Below are 13,460 nucleotides of genomic sequence, written 5' to 3'. Positions count from 1 at the left end.
TCACCATTGGGGGTGACCTGATGGTTGACCCTGCGACCGGGCCTTGTTCAGAGGATAATACTGAGGCGGATTATATGGAGCTCGGGGGCAGGCTTGGGCATGATGGGCTGAAAAGAGTGGCTCTGATGGTGGGTAGTAGGGTTGTGGAAGGTTGTATGGAGTGTGTGGATAATTTGGATGACTGGGCCTGGGCTAGTAGTGAGGGGAAGGACCTCTGAATTTGGACCCAGTACCTGCTTCGACTGATGCGACCTCGAGCGCACCTCCCGCGCCGCTCTGAATAGCCTGGGTCATTGCCTTGAGCGCTGAGTAATTTAGGATTTTGTCAGACCTTAGACCCTCCTCTATCATGACCCCTATCTTTACCACTTCATTGAAGGATTTCCCAACCGTTGTCACCAAGTGACCAAAGTAAGTTGGATCCAGTGTTTGCAAGAAGTAGTCCGCCATTTCTCCCTCTTTCATGGGAGGATCAACTCTGGCCGCTTGTTCTCTACAGCGGAAACCAAACTCACGAAAACTTTCCCCAGGCTTCTTTCCAGTCCTCAGCAATGTGAGACGGTTAGGGACTATCTTGAGATTGTATTGAAAATGACTTGCGAAAGCCTGCGCCAGATCATCCCAAGTGTACCATCTGCTGGAATCCTGCCTGGTATACCATTCTAGTGCCGATCCACTTAGACTTTGGCCGAAATAAGCTATCAGCAGCTCATCTTTGCCACCTTCCCCTCTCATTTTGCTACAGAATCCCCGCAAATGCACCATGGGATCACCGTGCCCTTCATATAAATCAAACTTAGGCATCTTGAACCCAGCCGGGAGTTGGACGTCCGGGAAAGGGCATAGATCCTTGTAGGCCATGCTGACCTGGTTGCCCAATCCGTGCAGGTTCCTGAAGGACTGCTCCAGGCTCTTGAACTTCCTCGTCACCTCATCTTGTTCGGGGATTTTAACCGGCTTTTCAATCTCTGCCGGTACCTCTAAGTGCGGGTTGTAGGTATGGGGTTCTGGTGCATGAAATGTGGGCTCAGAGGGATAGTATTGCGTATCAGGAGCCTGAAACAATGGCTCGCTGGTCGTTCTTTGCAGGGCGGCTGATGTGGGTCCCACAGAAGTGGGAATATTTGGTGTTGGGAGAGGTTGATGGGGTGGTGGAGCTTGGGAATCATGGGAGCTTCTATCCTGAAGACAACGGTGATTCGGGAGGCTAGTTGAGGGGCCAGAGTGAGGGTATTCCGGCATATGCCCCAGTGGTTCAGGGCTCTTTTTTGCTTTGGCTAGAGCTAGCTGCATTGCATTCATCTCTAGTCTCATCCTTTCTATCTTTTTCATCGCTTCCTTTAACAACTGGCTCATCGGCCTTTCTTCCTCCGTACTATTCTCTGAAGTAGTCATGCTTGTTGTTATCGGTCCTTTGGATCTAGTTTGGTAAGGGTGTGTTGCCAGAACTCTTTAACAACTAACTGTTTGAGATTCGGAAAACAACAAACTTGTTAGCTTTTAGAGTTTAACAGATTTGATAACAACACATTGAAGATGCAATGCCCCTAGGCAGTTAACCATTTCTAACATGCTTTGCTTCAAACAACATGCGTCATCCCGGCTTGCTTATTTGCCCCTTTGAAGTACTTTGGGAACCCCTGTATTTTATTCTATTTTGTATTTTCTTTTTCTTTATTAATGGCGGTCGAATCTTATGGAGATTGCCTACGTATCATGACCCCACATGAATCAGACCTTGCGTAGTTCGGACCAATAAGAGATAAACAATAATAAACATTTTTTTTTCAATTTTCATATTAAAATAGACCGGGTTTCAAGGGTTTGAAGATGACTTACAAACTCGAAAATCAAACAACCCACATATTTTAATCAAAAGATTTACAAACGCCAAAACAAATGGCCAACTTCCTTCCTCCGTTTGCTAATTTTAACCAAATGGTTGTTTTTGCAAACGTGGCCCCTTCCATCTTTCACATGAATTTTGAGGCCGAGGAGGATTATTTTATGACACTTTACAAACCTGTCCGTTCTTTTACGAAAATAACCTTTCGACAACTGAAAGATACTCTAAGGCTATTTCGGCAAGAATAGTTTAAGACGCGGCCGAAGCTGGCTCGACTTATTATGACAAAAAATTCAAACGGTATTCACCTGACCGCTGACTCTTTGTGTTTTTTTTTCTTTTCAAATTACAATAAAAATCTGGTGTTGCAAACACGGCCCTTCAACACCTCGGGGACGAAGGATTTTAAGGCTGTGTGGGTCAACTGGACCACAATCCCTAAAAAAAATGACCCAAGGTGGCTGTTTATACAAAGTTAGCCCCTTTCGGGAACATTCAGCTATTTTTGACAAAAACAATATCACCCGACTTATTTATGACTCTTTTTATCATTTTTCAAAAATAGAAAACCCAACATTGCAAACACGTCCTTTCAACGCCTCGGGGACGAAGATTTTTAAGGCTGTGGGGGTCCACTAGACCAAATCTTAAACATGACCCGAAAAGTGGTTGTTTATGCAAAGTCAGCCCTCCGGCGTCCCTTTGGGGAACATTCGGCTATTTTTGACAAAACAACATCACCCGACTTATTCATGACAAAATTAAAATTTTGACATTTTTTATTTATTTATTTATTTATTGGCTATTTTAGCAAAAAAGGTGGGGTTGGACCCGATGAGGGTTGCCTACGTATCTCACATCCGGTGAGAATCAAACCCGCGTAGTTCGGGCAAATAAACTATTTTTGAGAAGACCCTTTTCCATTTTCTATTTTTTTTCACAACAAACAAATAAACTATTATTTTTCGTTCATAACAAACAAACTAACTAACGTAAAACATAAAACATTCCTTTTTTTTTCAGAATTTCGGCAGAGTTTCGATACTACTTGGACATTGTTTTTTTTTTTCTAAAAATAAGTAGCTATATCTCTACACTGTTATTTTCTCCTCTTTTCACGATTTTTTTTTTAATTTGTGGAAAATGATGACAACATACAAAATCTTTTGAATTTTCATGTTTTTTATATATATATTTATTTTTTATATTTATTATTATTTTTCAAAAATGTGGCATGGGGGACATAGGGAATTCCAAGACTTCTTGGATTCCACAAATGTTCCCCATGTGCTTTTTCCCAAAAATGAAGCGTGGGGGACATAGGGAATTCCAAGACTTCTTGGATTCCGCAAATGGTCCCCATGTGCTTTTCCCAAAAATGAAGCATGGGGGACATAGAGGATTCCAAGACTTCTTGGATTCCACAAATGTTCCCCATGTGCTTTTCCCAAAAAATGAAGCGTGGGGGACATGTGGAATACCAAGGCTTCTTCAATTCCACAATGTTCCCCATGTGCTTAATTAACATAATAGCATGCTTATCTAAAAAATCGTGCAACTTTCTTATTTAACGTGATCAGCATGATAAGGAGTGCCATTTGTCCTCAACTATCATTGGTCCGCCGAATGACCCATTCACCCTTGAACAAATACACCATGTAGCACATAGGATGCCAAAAGATGGTCCATTATTTTCAGGTTGCTTGTCCTAGACGGACCCAACCCCTGTGTTGAGTCCCCTAAGTCAAATGCAACGTGATGCAAATAAGCGTTCCTACTAGGTATCCGGCATGAGGTTTCGTTATACTAGGTTTATAACCTGGGTATATGTTCTAGACTGTGTACCCGAGCGGACAACTCGAGTCGAGGAGGGGGCAACTTACCGGGAACCAAAAGGCCATCCGGCTTCGTAACTTATCCGTCCTCTTTCTTATTTCAGGTATTGACACTAACAGAATAGGGAGCCTCGACCAGCGAGCTTCTTCCCGGAGGTAAGAAGATAAAGGTTTTGGCATAGTTTATATACAGTTCAGATAATATCAAAGCGGTAAAAACAGCATTTAGCACATTAGGCTCAAATATGTAAAAATCAGATAAAACCAAATATAACAATTTATCTAAGCTCGAATTCTAACCCTAAACCAGTGGTTCTAGAGTTTGTCCCCAGCAGAGTCGCCAGAGCTGTCACACCTCCTTTTTTCGCACCCGCGAGGGTGCAAGGGAGTTTTTTCCAATTAAAGGACAATCGAAACGGGATGTGTTTGTTTATTTCAGAGTCGCCACTTGGGAGATTTAGGGTGTCCCAAGTCACCAATTTTAATCCCGAATCGAGGAAAAGAATGACTCCATATTACAGTCTGCGCACCAGAAATCCGGATAAGGAATTCTGTTAATCCGGGAGAAGGTGTTAGGCATTCCCGAGTTCCGTGGTTCTAGCACGGTCGCTCAACTGTTATATTCGGCTTGGTTAATCTGATTTTATACAAATATGAACTTATGTGCAAATTTTATCTTTTAACCGCTTTTATCATTATTTTTTACGAGAATTTCAACGTCGTGAAAACATATCTCGAACCACGTTACATCAATGCACCCGTGGTTATTGACATATCTCGACTCGGTTGAGATTTGGATTTGGGTCACATAAATGTGCACCCGAATTACTGAAGATAAGTTATTAAAGACGTGCCTAATGCAACTAGCGTATTGTTATTTGGGGAAGGCCGTAAAATTCGCTAAACGGCCTGTCCTCGAATTCTAAGTGTTTTAATATATACATTTAGAGGGCCCCGCTGAAAGGAGTTTGCTTCTTGGTGTTAATGGTGGAGCGCAGCTGATTTTTGGATTGAGGAAGGAGCAGCTATGGAGGGTCATTTGGAAGGGTGACGACGCGACTGGAGAAGAGTGAAGCCGCAATGGTGAACTGCCGGTGGTTGATCGGGCTGTGCGTGGGGAAGGCGACGAAGCAACAGCAATTGCTTTTTGATAGAAGCTGGGTCGTGCTGGTTCAGCTGGTAGCGGGCAGCATGGTGGTAGACGATGGTTGTTTTGGTGGAGCCTGGAGCGCGCTGGCTGGTGGGTTGTTGATGGACAGTGACAACGAGGGGGGGAGCTGGTGGTTGACGGACGCTTGGTGGTGGCGTTTTGGACGTGAGGGAGTAGGGGTTTCGACTGGTTTTGGGGTAGGTCTTGCTAGGGTTTTTTCTTCTTCTTCTTTAGGAATAAGAAGCATGAACAGTGCACGTAAAATTTCAAAGTCTGTCCGTTCCCTTTCCTTCTGTGTTTGCCTGTGTATTTGATACCCAATGCCAAGAAAAATGAGCCCCACGCGTGGTGGGGTTCAAGACTTGTGTCCCCCACGCGTGGTGGGGTTCCCCGTGTGTGGTGTTCCGTCCGTGTTCCCCACGTGTGGTGGACTCAGATTATTATGGGCTAGGTCCGAAAATTAGGCCTAAAAACGGGTAGTTTGAACCCGAATATTATTCTTTTGCCCGGACCCGAGAAATAAGAACACGACGTTGCTCAACTAATTATGTAAGCAAAATAACTATAAAAAATAAGACTAATATTTAAAACAAACTATATTTATTTTATTTTTTTAAATATTTTTCAAGATTAAAATAGCTACAAAATACTAATAAAACTATTTTTTTGTAATTTTCGTTTTTATATAAAGATAAAATATAAAGTGATATTTTTTGTATTTTTTAAAAATTAAAATGACTACAAAACATTAACAGAACTATTTTTGGTAATTTTCGAAATTATATAAAATACAAAAATAAAGTACAATTTTTGTATTTTTTCAAGTTTATAAACTAAAATTTATATATATATTTTTGTAAGTTTTTCCTTTTGCGACGAAATAAAGTAAAATAGTTAAAATAGCTATATTAGACCCAATTTCACATATTCACGCTAAAAATGTAAAAATTCTCGGGGAGGGTCAAAAATCAGGTGTCTACATGGAGTCCCTAGGTTATTCATAATCCCTGATTATTCCAATGCCATTAAGTCAACGGTCGAGGAGCTGGAGCAAGTCGTACTGATCGAGCACTTGCCCAATCATAAGGTATACATGGGCACGGGGTTAAGTCCTGAGCTCAGGAAAAAACTCAACAATTCCTTATGGCTAACGTGGATTATTTTGCTTGGTCCCACCTTGATATGACAGGGATCCCCCTAGAAATAACCACTCATAAACTAAGCTTGGACTCGAAGTTTCATCTAGTCAAATAAAAAATGAGACCTCAATTTGAAGTCAAACATGCACTCATCAAAGATGAGGTATCTAAACTCTTTAAAATAGGGTCAATCAGGAAGTTAAATACCCGAATTTGCTAGCAAACATAGTGGTAGTCCCTAAAAAAGGGAATAAATTAAGAACGTGTGTAGACTATAAAGATTTGAATAAGGCAAGCCCCAAGGACTCTTCCCTTTACCCAACATCGATCGCATGATCGATGCCACGACCAACCACGAGATCCTCAGTTTTCTCGATGCCTATTCCGGGTACAACCAAATTCGGATGGACCCAAGGGGATTAGGAAAAAATGTCCTTCATTACTACGTATGGTACCTACTGCTATAACGTAATGCCATTCAGACTAAAAAACGTCGGTGCCACTTACCAACGTCTAGTAAATCGGATGTTCGAATAACAAATAGGAAAAAAATGGACGTTTACATTGACGACATATTAGTTAAGTCCCTGTAAGCAGATGATCATTAAAACATTTGCAGGAAATCTTCAACATATTGAAGAAATACAATATGAAGCTGAACCCGGAGAAATGCACGTTCGAAGTCGAGTTCGAGAAATTTCTTGGATTTATGGTGTCCAACAGAGGGATCGAGATTAACCCCAATAAGATTAAGGCTATTGAAGACATAACTGTTGTGGACGTCGTCAAAGCCGTTCAAAGGTTAACCGGTCGTATAGCCACCTTGGGTCGATTCATAGATCTTCTGACAAGAGCTATAAATTCTTCTCACTATTGAAAAAATAAGAATAACTTCTCATGGACTCCAAAGTGTCAAAAAGCCTTGGAGGAACCTAAATAGTACCTCTCGAGCCCACCTTTGCTTCAAACTCCGAAGGCAGGCGAACAGTTGTACCTATACTTGGCAGTATCTGAGATGGGGGTAAGTGGAGTCTTGGTCCGGGAATAAGGTATACAATTTCCTATCTATTATATAAGCAGAACTCTAGGCAAGGCCGAAACTAGGTATCCTCACCTAGAAAAATTGGCGCTCACTTTGCTAAGCTCATCTAGGAAGCTAAAACTATACTTCCAATGCCACCCTATATGTGTTGTAACTACTTAACCATTGAGGAACATAATGCATAAGCCCGAACTCTTAGGACGATTGGCTAAATGGGTCGAGGAAATCAACGGGTATGATATTGAATATCGACCCTGAACCGCCATTAAATCCAAATTTTTGGCAGACTTCATGGCCGACTTTATGTCGGTCCTGATACCCAAGGTTGAAAGAGAATTATTGTTGAACTCGAGGACTTCCTTGGGAATCTAGACCCTCTTTATGGATGGTGCCTCGAATGCAAAGGGGTCTGGACTTGGCATCGTATTGAAGCCACCATCGGGTAATATAGTTAGACAATCTATTAGGATTGTAACATTAACTAACAATGAGGCCAAGTATGAGGCCATGATTACATGTCTCGAACTGGCCAAAAGCTTTGGGGCAAAGGTGATCAAAGCTAAGTACGACTCCCTCCTTGTGGTGAACCAAGTTAATGGGACGTTCGAAGTCAGGGAGGAATGAATGCAGAGATATCTAGATAACTTACAGGTAATATTGCATTGGTTCAAGGAGTGGACCCTACAACATGTGCCTCAGGATCAAAACATTGAGGTTGATGCTCTCGCTAACTTGGGATCGTCGACCGATGACGATGAGTTCAACTTAGGGCGGTAGTACAGCTCATGAGATTGGTATTGGAAGAAGGTCATGCCGAGATAAACTCAAAAAGCCTAACTTGGGACTGGAGAAATAAGTATATAGAGTATCTAAAGACAGGGAAACTGCCCTCGAATCCTAAGGAATCGAGGGCTCCACGTACGAAGGCGGCCCGATTTAGCTTGTCCGAGGATGGTACCCTGTTCTAGAGAATGTTCGATGGCCCACTTGCAATATGTCTAGGATCAGGAGATACCGAGTGTGTCCTGAGGGAGGTGCACGAAGGCACTTGCTGAAACCATTCAGGTGTCGAATCATTAGTTTGAAAAGTAATCAGAGCCGCTGGATCGACATAGAAAAGGACGTGAAGGAGTTCGTATGAAAATGCGATGGATGTCAAAGGCACGCTCTGATGATTCATCAGCCTGAAGATCTGCTACATTCAATCCTGTCCCCCTGGCCGTTCATGAAATGGGGGATGGACATCGCCGGCCCCTTCCTTGGGCACCCGGTAAGGCTTAATTTATATTGTTTATGACTGACTATTTTTCTAAATGGGTGGAAGCCCAGACATTTGAGAAAGTAAGGCAGAAAGAGGTCATTGATTTCATCTAGGACCACATAATATGTCGGTTCGGGATGCCGGCCGAGATCATGTGTGACAATGGGAAGCAATTCATCGACAACAAAGTGAGCAAGTTTTTCGAGGATTATAAGATCAAAAGGAACCTATCGACGCCCTATCACCCTAGTGGAAACGGGAAAGTGGAGTCCACGAGCAAAAGCATACTCCAAAAGCTCAAAAAGAGGTTGACCGATGCCAAAGGAAAATGGAAGGAAATCTTTTCCGAAGTCCTATGGGCAAATCAGACGACCTCTAAGTCGAATACTGGGGCTACCCCATTCTCGTTAGTTTAGGACACCAAGGCCCTAATACCAGTTGAAGTAGGAGAACCAAGTCTCAGATTCCGATATGCGACCAAAGAGTCAAGTGACGAGGCCATAAATACGAGTCTGGGACTATTAGATGAAAGGCGCTAGGCCGCCCTCATCTGGTTGGTTGCCTAAAAGAACCGGATCAAAAGATATTACAATTGAAGAGCCAACCTTCGACACTTCAATGTCGAGGACTTGGTGTTAAGTAAAGTCACACTAAGCACCCGAAACCCGACAAAGGGAAATTGGGACCAAACTGGAAAGGTCCATATCAAATTATCGAGATCACTAGAAAAGGATCATACAAACTCGGAGCAATGAATGGTGAGCGACTATCGAACAACTGGAACATAACTCACTTAAAACGATACTACTGCTAAGGTACGATCCCATTCATTTCTTTTATTTACATGTTAGACGAACATTTTCAGGTGATATTCAAGAAATGATGTAACTTTTAGGCCTGAAAGCACATGTTGCAATCTTTTCCCTTTGGATCGATTTTGTCGAAAATGAGTTTTCTGGAAAGGTTTTTAACGAGGCAACATTGGATCGTGCTAACTTAGTGTTGAAGACCGACCATGAACCGGTGCCAAGGATCGCATCAACAATATCTGAGGCTTCTCTAATACTGGGGTGTATCACCATCGGATAATAATTTTAGCAAGGAAAGAAACTTTGTGCTTGAATAGTCTAGGCTCGGTCGATAGAATTTACTATAAGGGACAAACGGTCAAAAGAACCGTGCCCACATAGACCACCTAAGCCCCGATACAAGGCTTGTACATAAGTATAACCTTGTATACTACGCATACAAATGAAAGGAAGTTTCTACCTTACGGATAAATATTTGGTCCCTTAAAATTTTTTGTTATTTTATTTCTTACATTTGGTCCCCTAAAGACATCAAGTCCGAAGTCCACTTCACTCAGGGACTGTCGTCCGAAGTAGGCTCGGACGGCCCAGGATATCGGGTCCTGGGGGCACAAAGCCTATCAGGCAATGCCCGAACTTAAAAGGCTACAACCATCCCTGTTCAAGAATAGTTGTCTTGGGTAAGCCCCGATGACTTGAGGTATCAAGCCCATTGGGAAACACCCAAACTCAAAAGGCTACGGTCGTCTTAGAACCGCTTGGAGACATCCGAGACCCATAACCAAAACATAAGGCCTTCAAAACTTCTAAATAGGTTCAAAAGGCTACCCTCGGTAAATTATAATCTAAAATATTCTAAGTACTTTGGGGAAAGCTTTCGGTCGTACTGAGCCCCCCTCCCCCCCCCCCGAGTCTTAAGCAAAATAGTATTAGGAACAAGGCATGTTCGGACCTCCGAACAAGACCTAATTATTATGTACTAAGACATTCGATATCTTTACAAAAGAAAAAGCAAAAAAGCTTGAAAATTGTTGAAGGTAAAAAGCCTTGCATATATATATTACAAGATTTTACAAAGGGCAAACGGCCTCGACAAAGATTTTTACAAATGCCAAATGGCCTCAACAAAAAAAATCTACAAGGCATCTAAGTAGCCTGATCCTCACCGGAATCTGCCTCATCACCAGGACCATCAGAGTCTTCTTCGTCCTCGGGGTAAGCCAACCTCTTAGCCTCGGCCTTGAGCCCCTTAGTATTTTCGATCTAGGCCGTTAAATCAAAACCCCGAGCATGAACCTCTTCGAGGGCCTCTTTTCGCGACTGCCGCTTCTCACACTCAACAATGTCTTTCAAGTGGTCCTGGGCTGCCTCAGCATTGGCTTTATACTGGGCTACCATCTCGTCGACAACGGCCTTAGTTATTTTAGCCGCCAACTTGGCCGCTTTGAGCTCCTTGGCAAGGGTCTCCCGATTGGCAACAACCGAGCCCAGTTGAGACTTGAGCTCCTCAATTTTCTAGGACCATGCCTCAGCCTTTTCCTTCATCACTTGAAGTTGAGCCTTCGCCGAGGCCAATTGCGCCCGGGCAGTTTCCTCTCCACTCTTCTGCCTCAACCTTGATTACATTCATCTCGACCCGGAGCTGCTCGTTCGATCAATCTTCTACTGGACCTGCTAGTTCTGACTATTAGTCACCATGCCTAGCTCATCGTCACAAAATTCAAAGACTTTTACCTATTCCACCAAGTCGGCGTGTTCTTTCTGAGCAGCGTCTAGCTCAACTTGATGTCTCTTAGCCTTTCCTTCATGTTTCTCACTGAGAAGTTTGTACATGTCTCTCTTCTTAGTGAGCTCTTTGACTTCGACCTCGAGTTGGCTCAGCTTATCTCGGTACCGGAGGAAGGTCTCGTGGTGAAGTACCAAGGCCTGCAAATATGAGAAGAAATATTAAGATCACCAATAACCAAAGCTGAAAAATAAAAATGGTTTGGTAGCACCTTACTCGGTTCAACGCTTGTTGTGCTACGTTGAACAGTCATAGGGTATCTACTTCATTTATTTTTGCCTGTTATTCTTCGATTACCAACCACCGAAGGTAACTGGCTACCCTAATAGGTGCGAAAAGTGGGCATCCTCCGGAACAGTGATGATAATTAACTGCTTCCGACCAGGATCTGCACTCGGGGCAGGGAACCGGTTGACCAGTCTCGGGCTCGATTTAGACCCACCTCCCCCCGAGGATAGACTTTTCCTCGGGACTTCTAAGTCACATAATCTGGTAGTGTCCTCCGTGGCAGTGGAATCCATACCATCAAAAAAGCTTTGGAGGGGATCGTTCGATCCATGGACCCCCTCATTCGATCGCTCCTTCATTGCTTGAGCTTTACCAAACATTGATTTCATCAACGAAGGCAATCCCATTATGTCAATGACACCGGGCGGGGTAGAACCAGCGTCTTGAGGGTTCTCGACCCACACTGCTGCGTCGGCCTCCTGAACTTGAGAGGGATTGGCCTCCATTGTTCCCCCTCTCGGATGCCACCGGTTCCTCGAGCACAGACGGCTCGCGGGCTGCAAAAGGCTCTTCCCCCTCGGACTCGTCCCTAAGCCGATAGAGCAAGTCCGAAGCTGGTGCTCGGGCACTGGTGTTTTCCTTCGACTTACGACGGTTTATCAATTATCCCCTGACAGGTTCTGTAGGTAGTGCCATTGGCATGGAACCATGTCCTTTGGTCACTACATTCCTCGCTTGCCACCACCCCCATTTTTCCATTTTTGTTTTCATTTTTATATATAATTGTGTTGTATATAAATTATTTTTGTGAGAAATGTTTGTGGTGTTTTGGTTAGTAAAAATCGTAGCTCGAAGCATTCTGCATAGATGCAAGATTTGGTGAAGGACACATTCAAATGGGTTGTTCTGATGTTGATTTCATGGTTTGAACCCGTGATTTAATGGTCGCATAAAAAATTATGTATTAAAAAATTAATAATAATATTAGCAACACAGAGAGTATTGATAAAGGCGACGCCAAGATTTAAAGCTCATGAGTTCAGCTTTCAGTAATTTTCTTTCATTTTCGTATTGGCTTGTAACAAGTCCTAGCATTGTATGAGTTTGTTGATCGCGTCAAGTTCTAATTTTTTTTCATTAGTAAATTTAAATTAATAATTTATACATATTAAATGAATTTCTTAAAATGAATGTATAATTTAGACTTAAACTCCCGAAAATGCTTTCCATACGCTAGCTCCACGTTTGAATACTAGAGACCAATAATAATGCCAATTTTAAGTATAGCAAAGTGAATGCTTTTCTTGGCATTTACTTTAAAACACTTATCCCTTGTAACTCTCTCCTCGTTAATAATGGTTAAACTAAAAGTTCATTTACTTGCTTTTTCTGCTATTGGTCAACAAATTTGAAATTGTGGATTAGTTGTTACTCAATTTTACCTTTTTTGAAAAAGTTTAAGTTTCCCATATTGATATTGTAAAAATATGCATACAATTAGATAAATTTTATGACAAATATTAATTTATACAATAAAAAATAATAACCTATTATCATATGTTAAACTACAATCACAACAGGGGAGGATAGTGTGTACGCAGTCATTACCCCTACTTATGAAGGTAGAGAGGTTGTTCCCGAAATACCCTCGGCTCAAGAACATAAAAAAAATGGAGCAATAGATAGCAACATCAATGTAATAAGATAGTGTCGCAATGTAATAAGATAGTGTAAGCAAATAATACAACGAATAATGACAGAGATCCAGGGATATGAAACTGCAAGAATATTGTCAATCCTATTGCTAATACATACATACCGTCTAGAAACAAAGGACTAGTAATAGGAAGGTACCCGACTAGTACTACTACTACTAGTAAGACAAGGCAAAACTCTAGACTATCTATCAACCCAGCACCCTAATTTTCGACATTCACACCTTTCTATCGAAAGTCATGTCCTCGATAAGCTGGAGCAGAGTCATATCATGCCTAATCACCTCACCCTATATGTTAAACTACAATATTGGTGTAAAATCTTTTTGCAGTGTTAGTGTTCATAACTTTACTTCATTTTAGGGGTCGTTTGGTTGGAATACGATTTATACCGGTATAAGTTATGCATGTATAAGTTATATTGGGATAAGTTATGTTGGGATTAGTTATGCTGAGATTGTTGTTTATTCATTGTTTGATATGTTGTATTAAGAATGACAATTGCATAATTTCTAAGAAGAAGGTATAAGTTATACCGGTGCTAATTACCCCACATTCTATAAGGTATAAGTTATCCTGATATTAAAATTAACACCGGAATAACTTATACATGATTTGCTAACCAAACCGAGTATTAAAATGATATTAA

Source organism: Nicotiana tabacum, chromosome 5, assembly GCF_000715075.1.
Source record: "Nicotiana tabacum cultivar K326 chromosome 5, ASM71507v2, whole genome shotgun sequence".
Taxonomy (NCBI): domain Eukaryota; kingdom Viridiplantae; phylum Streptophyta; class Magnoliopsida; order Solanales; family Solanaceae; genus Nicotiana; species Nicotiana tabacum.
The sequence above is the reverse complement of the archived record's forward strand: the minus strand, read 5'-3'. Positions refer to the sequence as shown.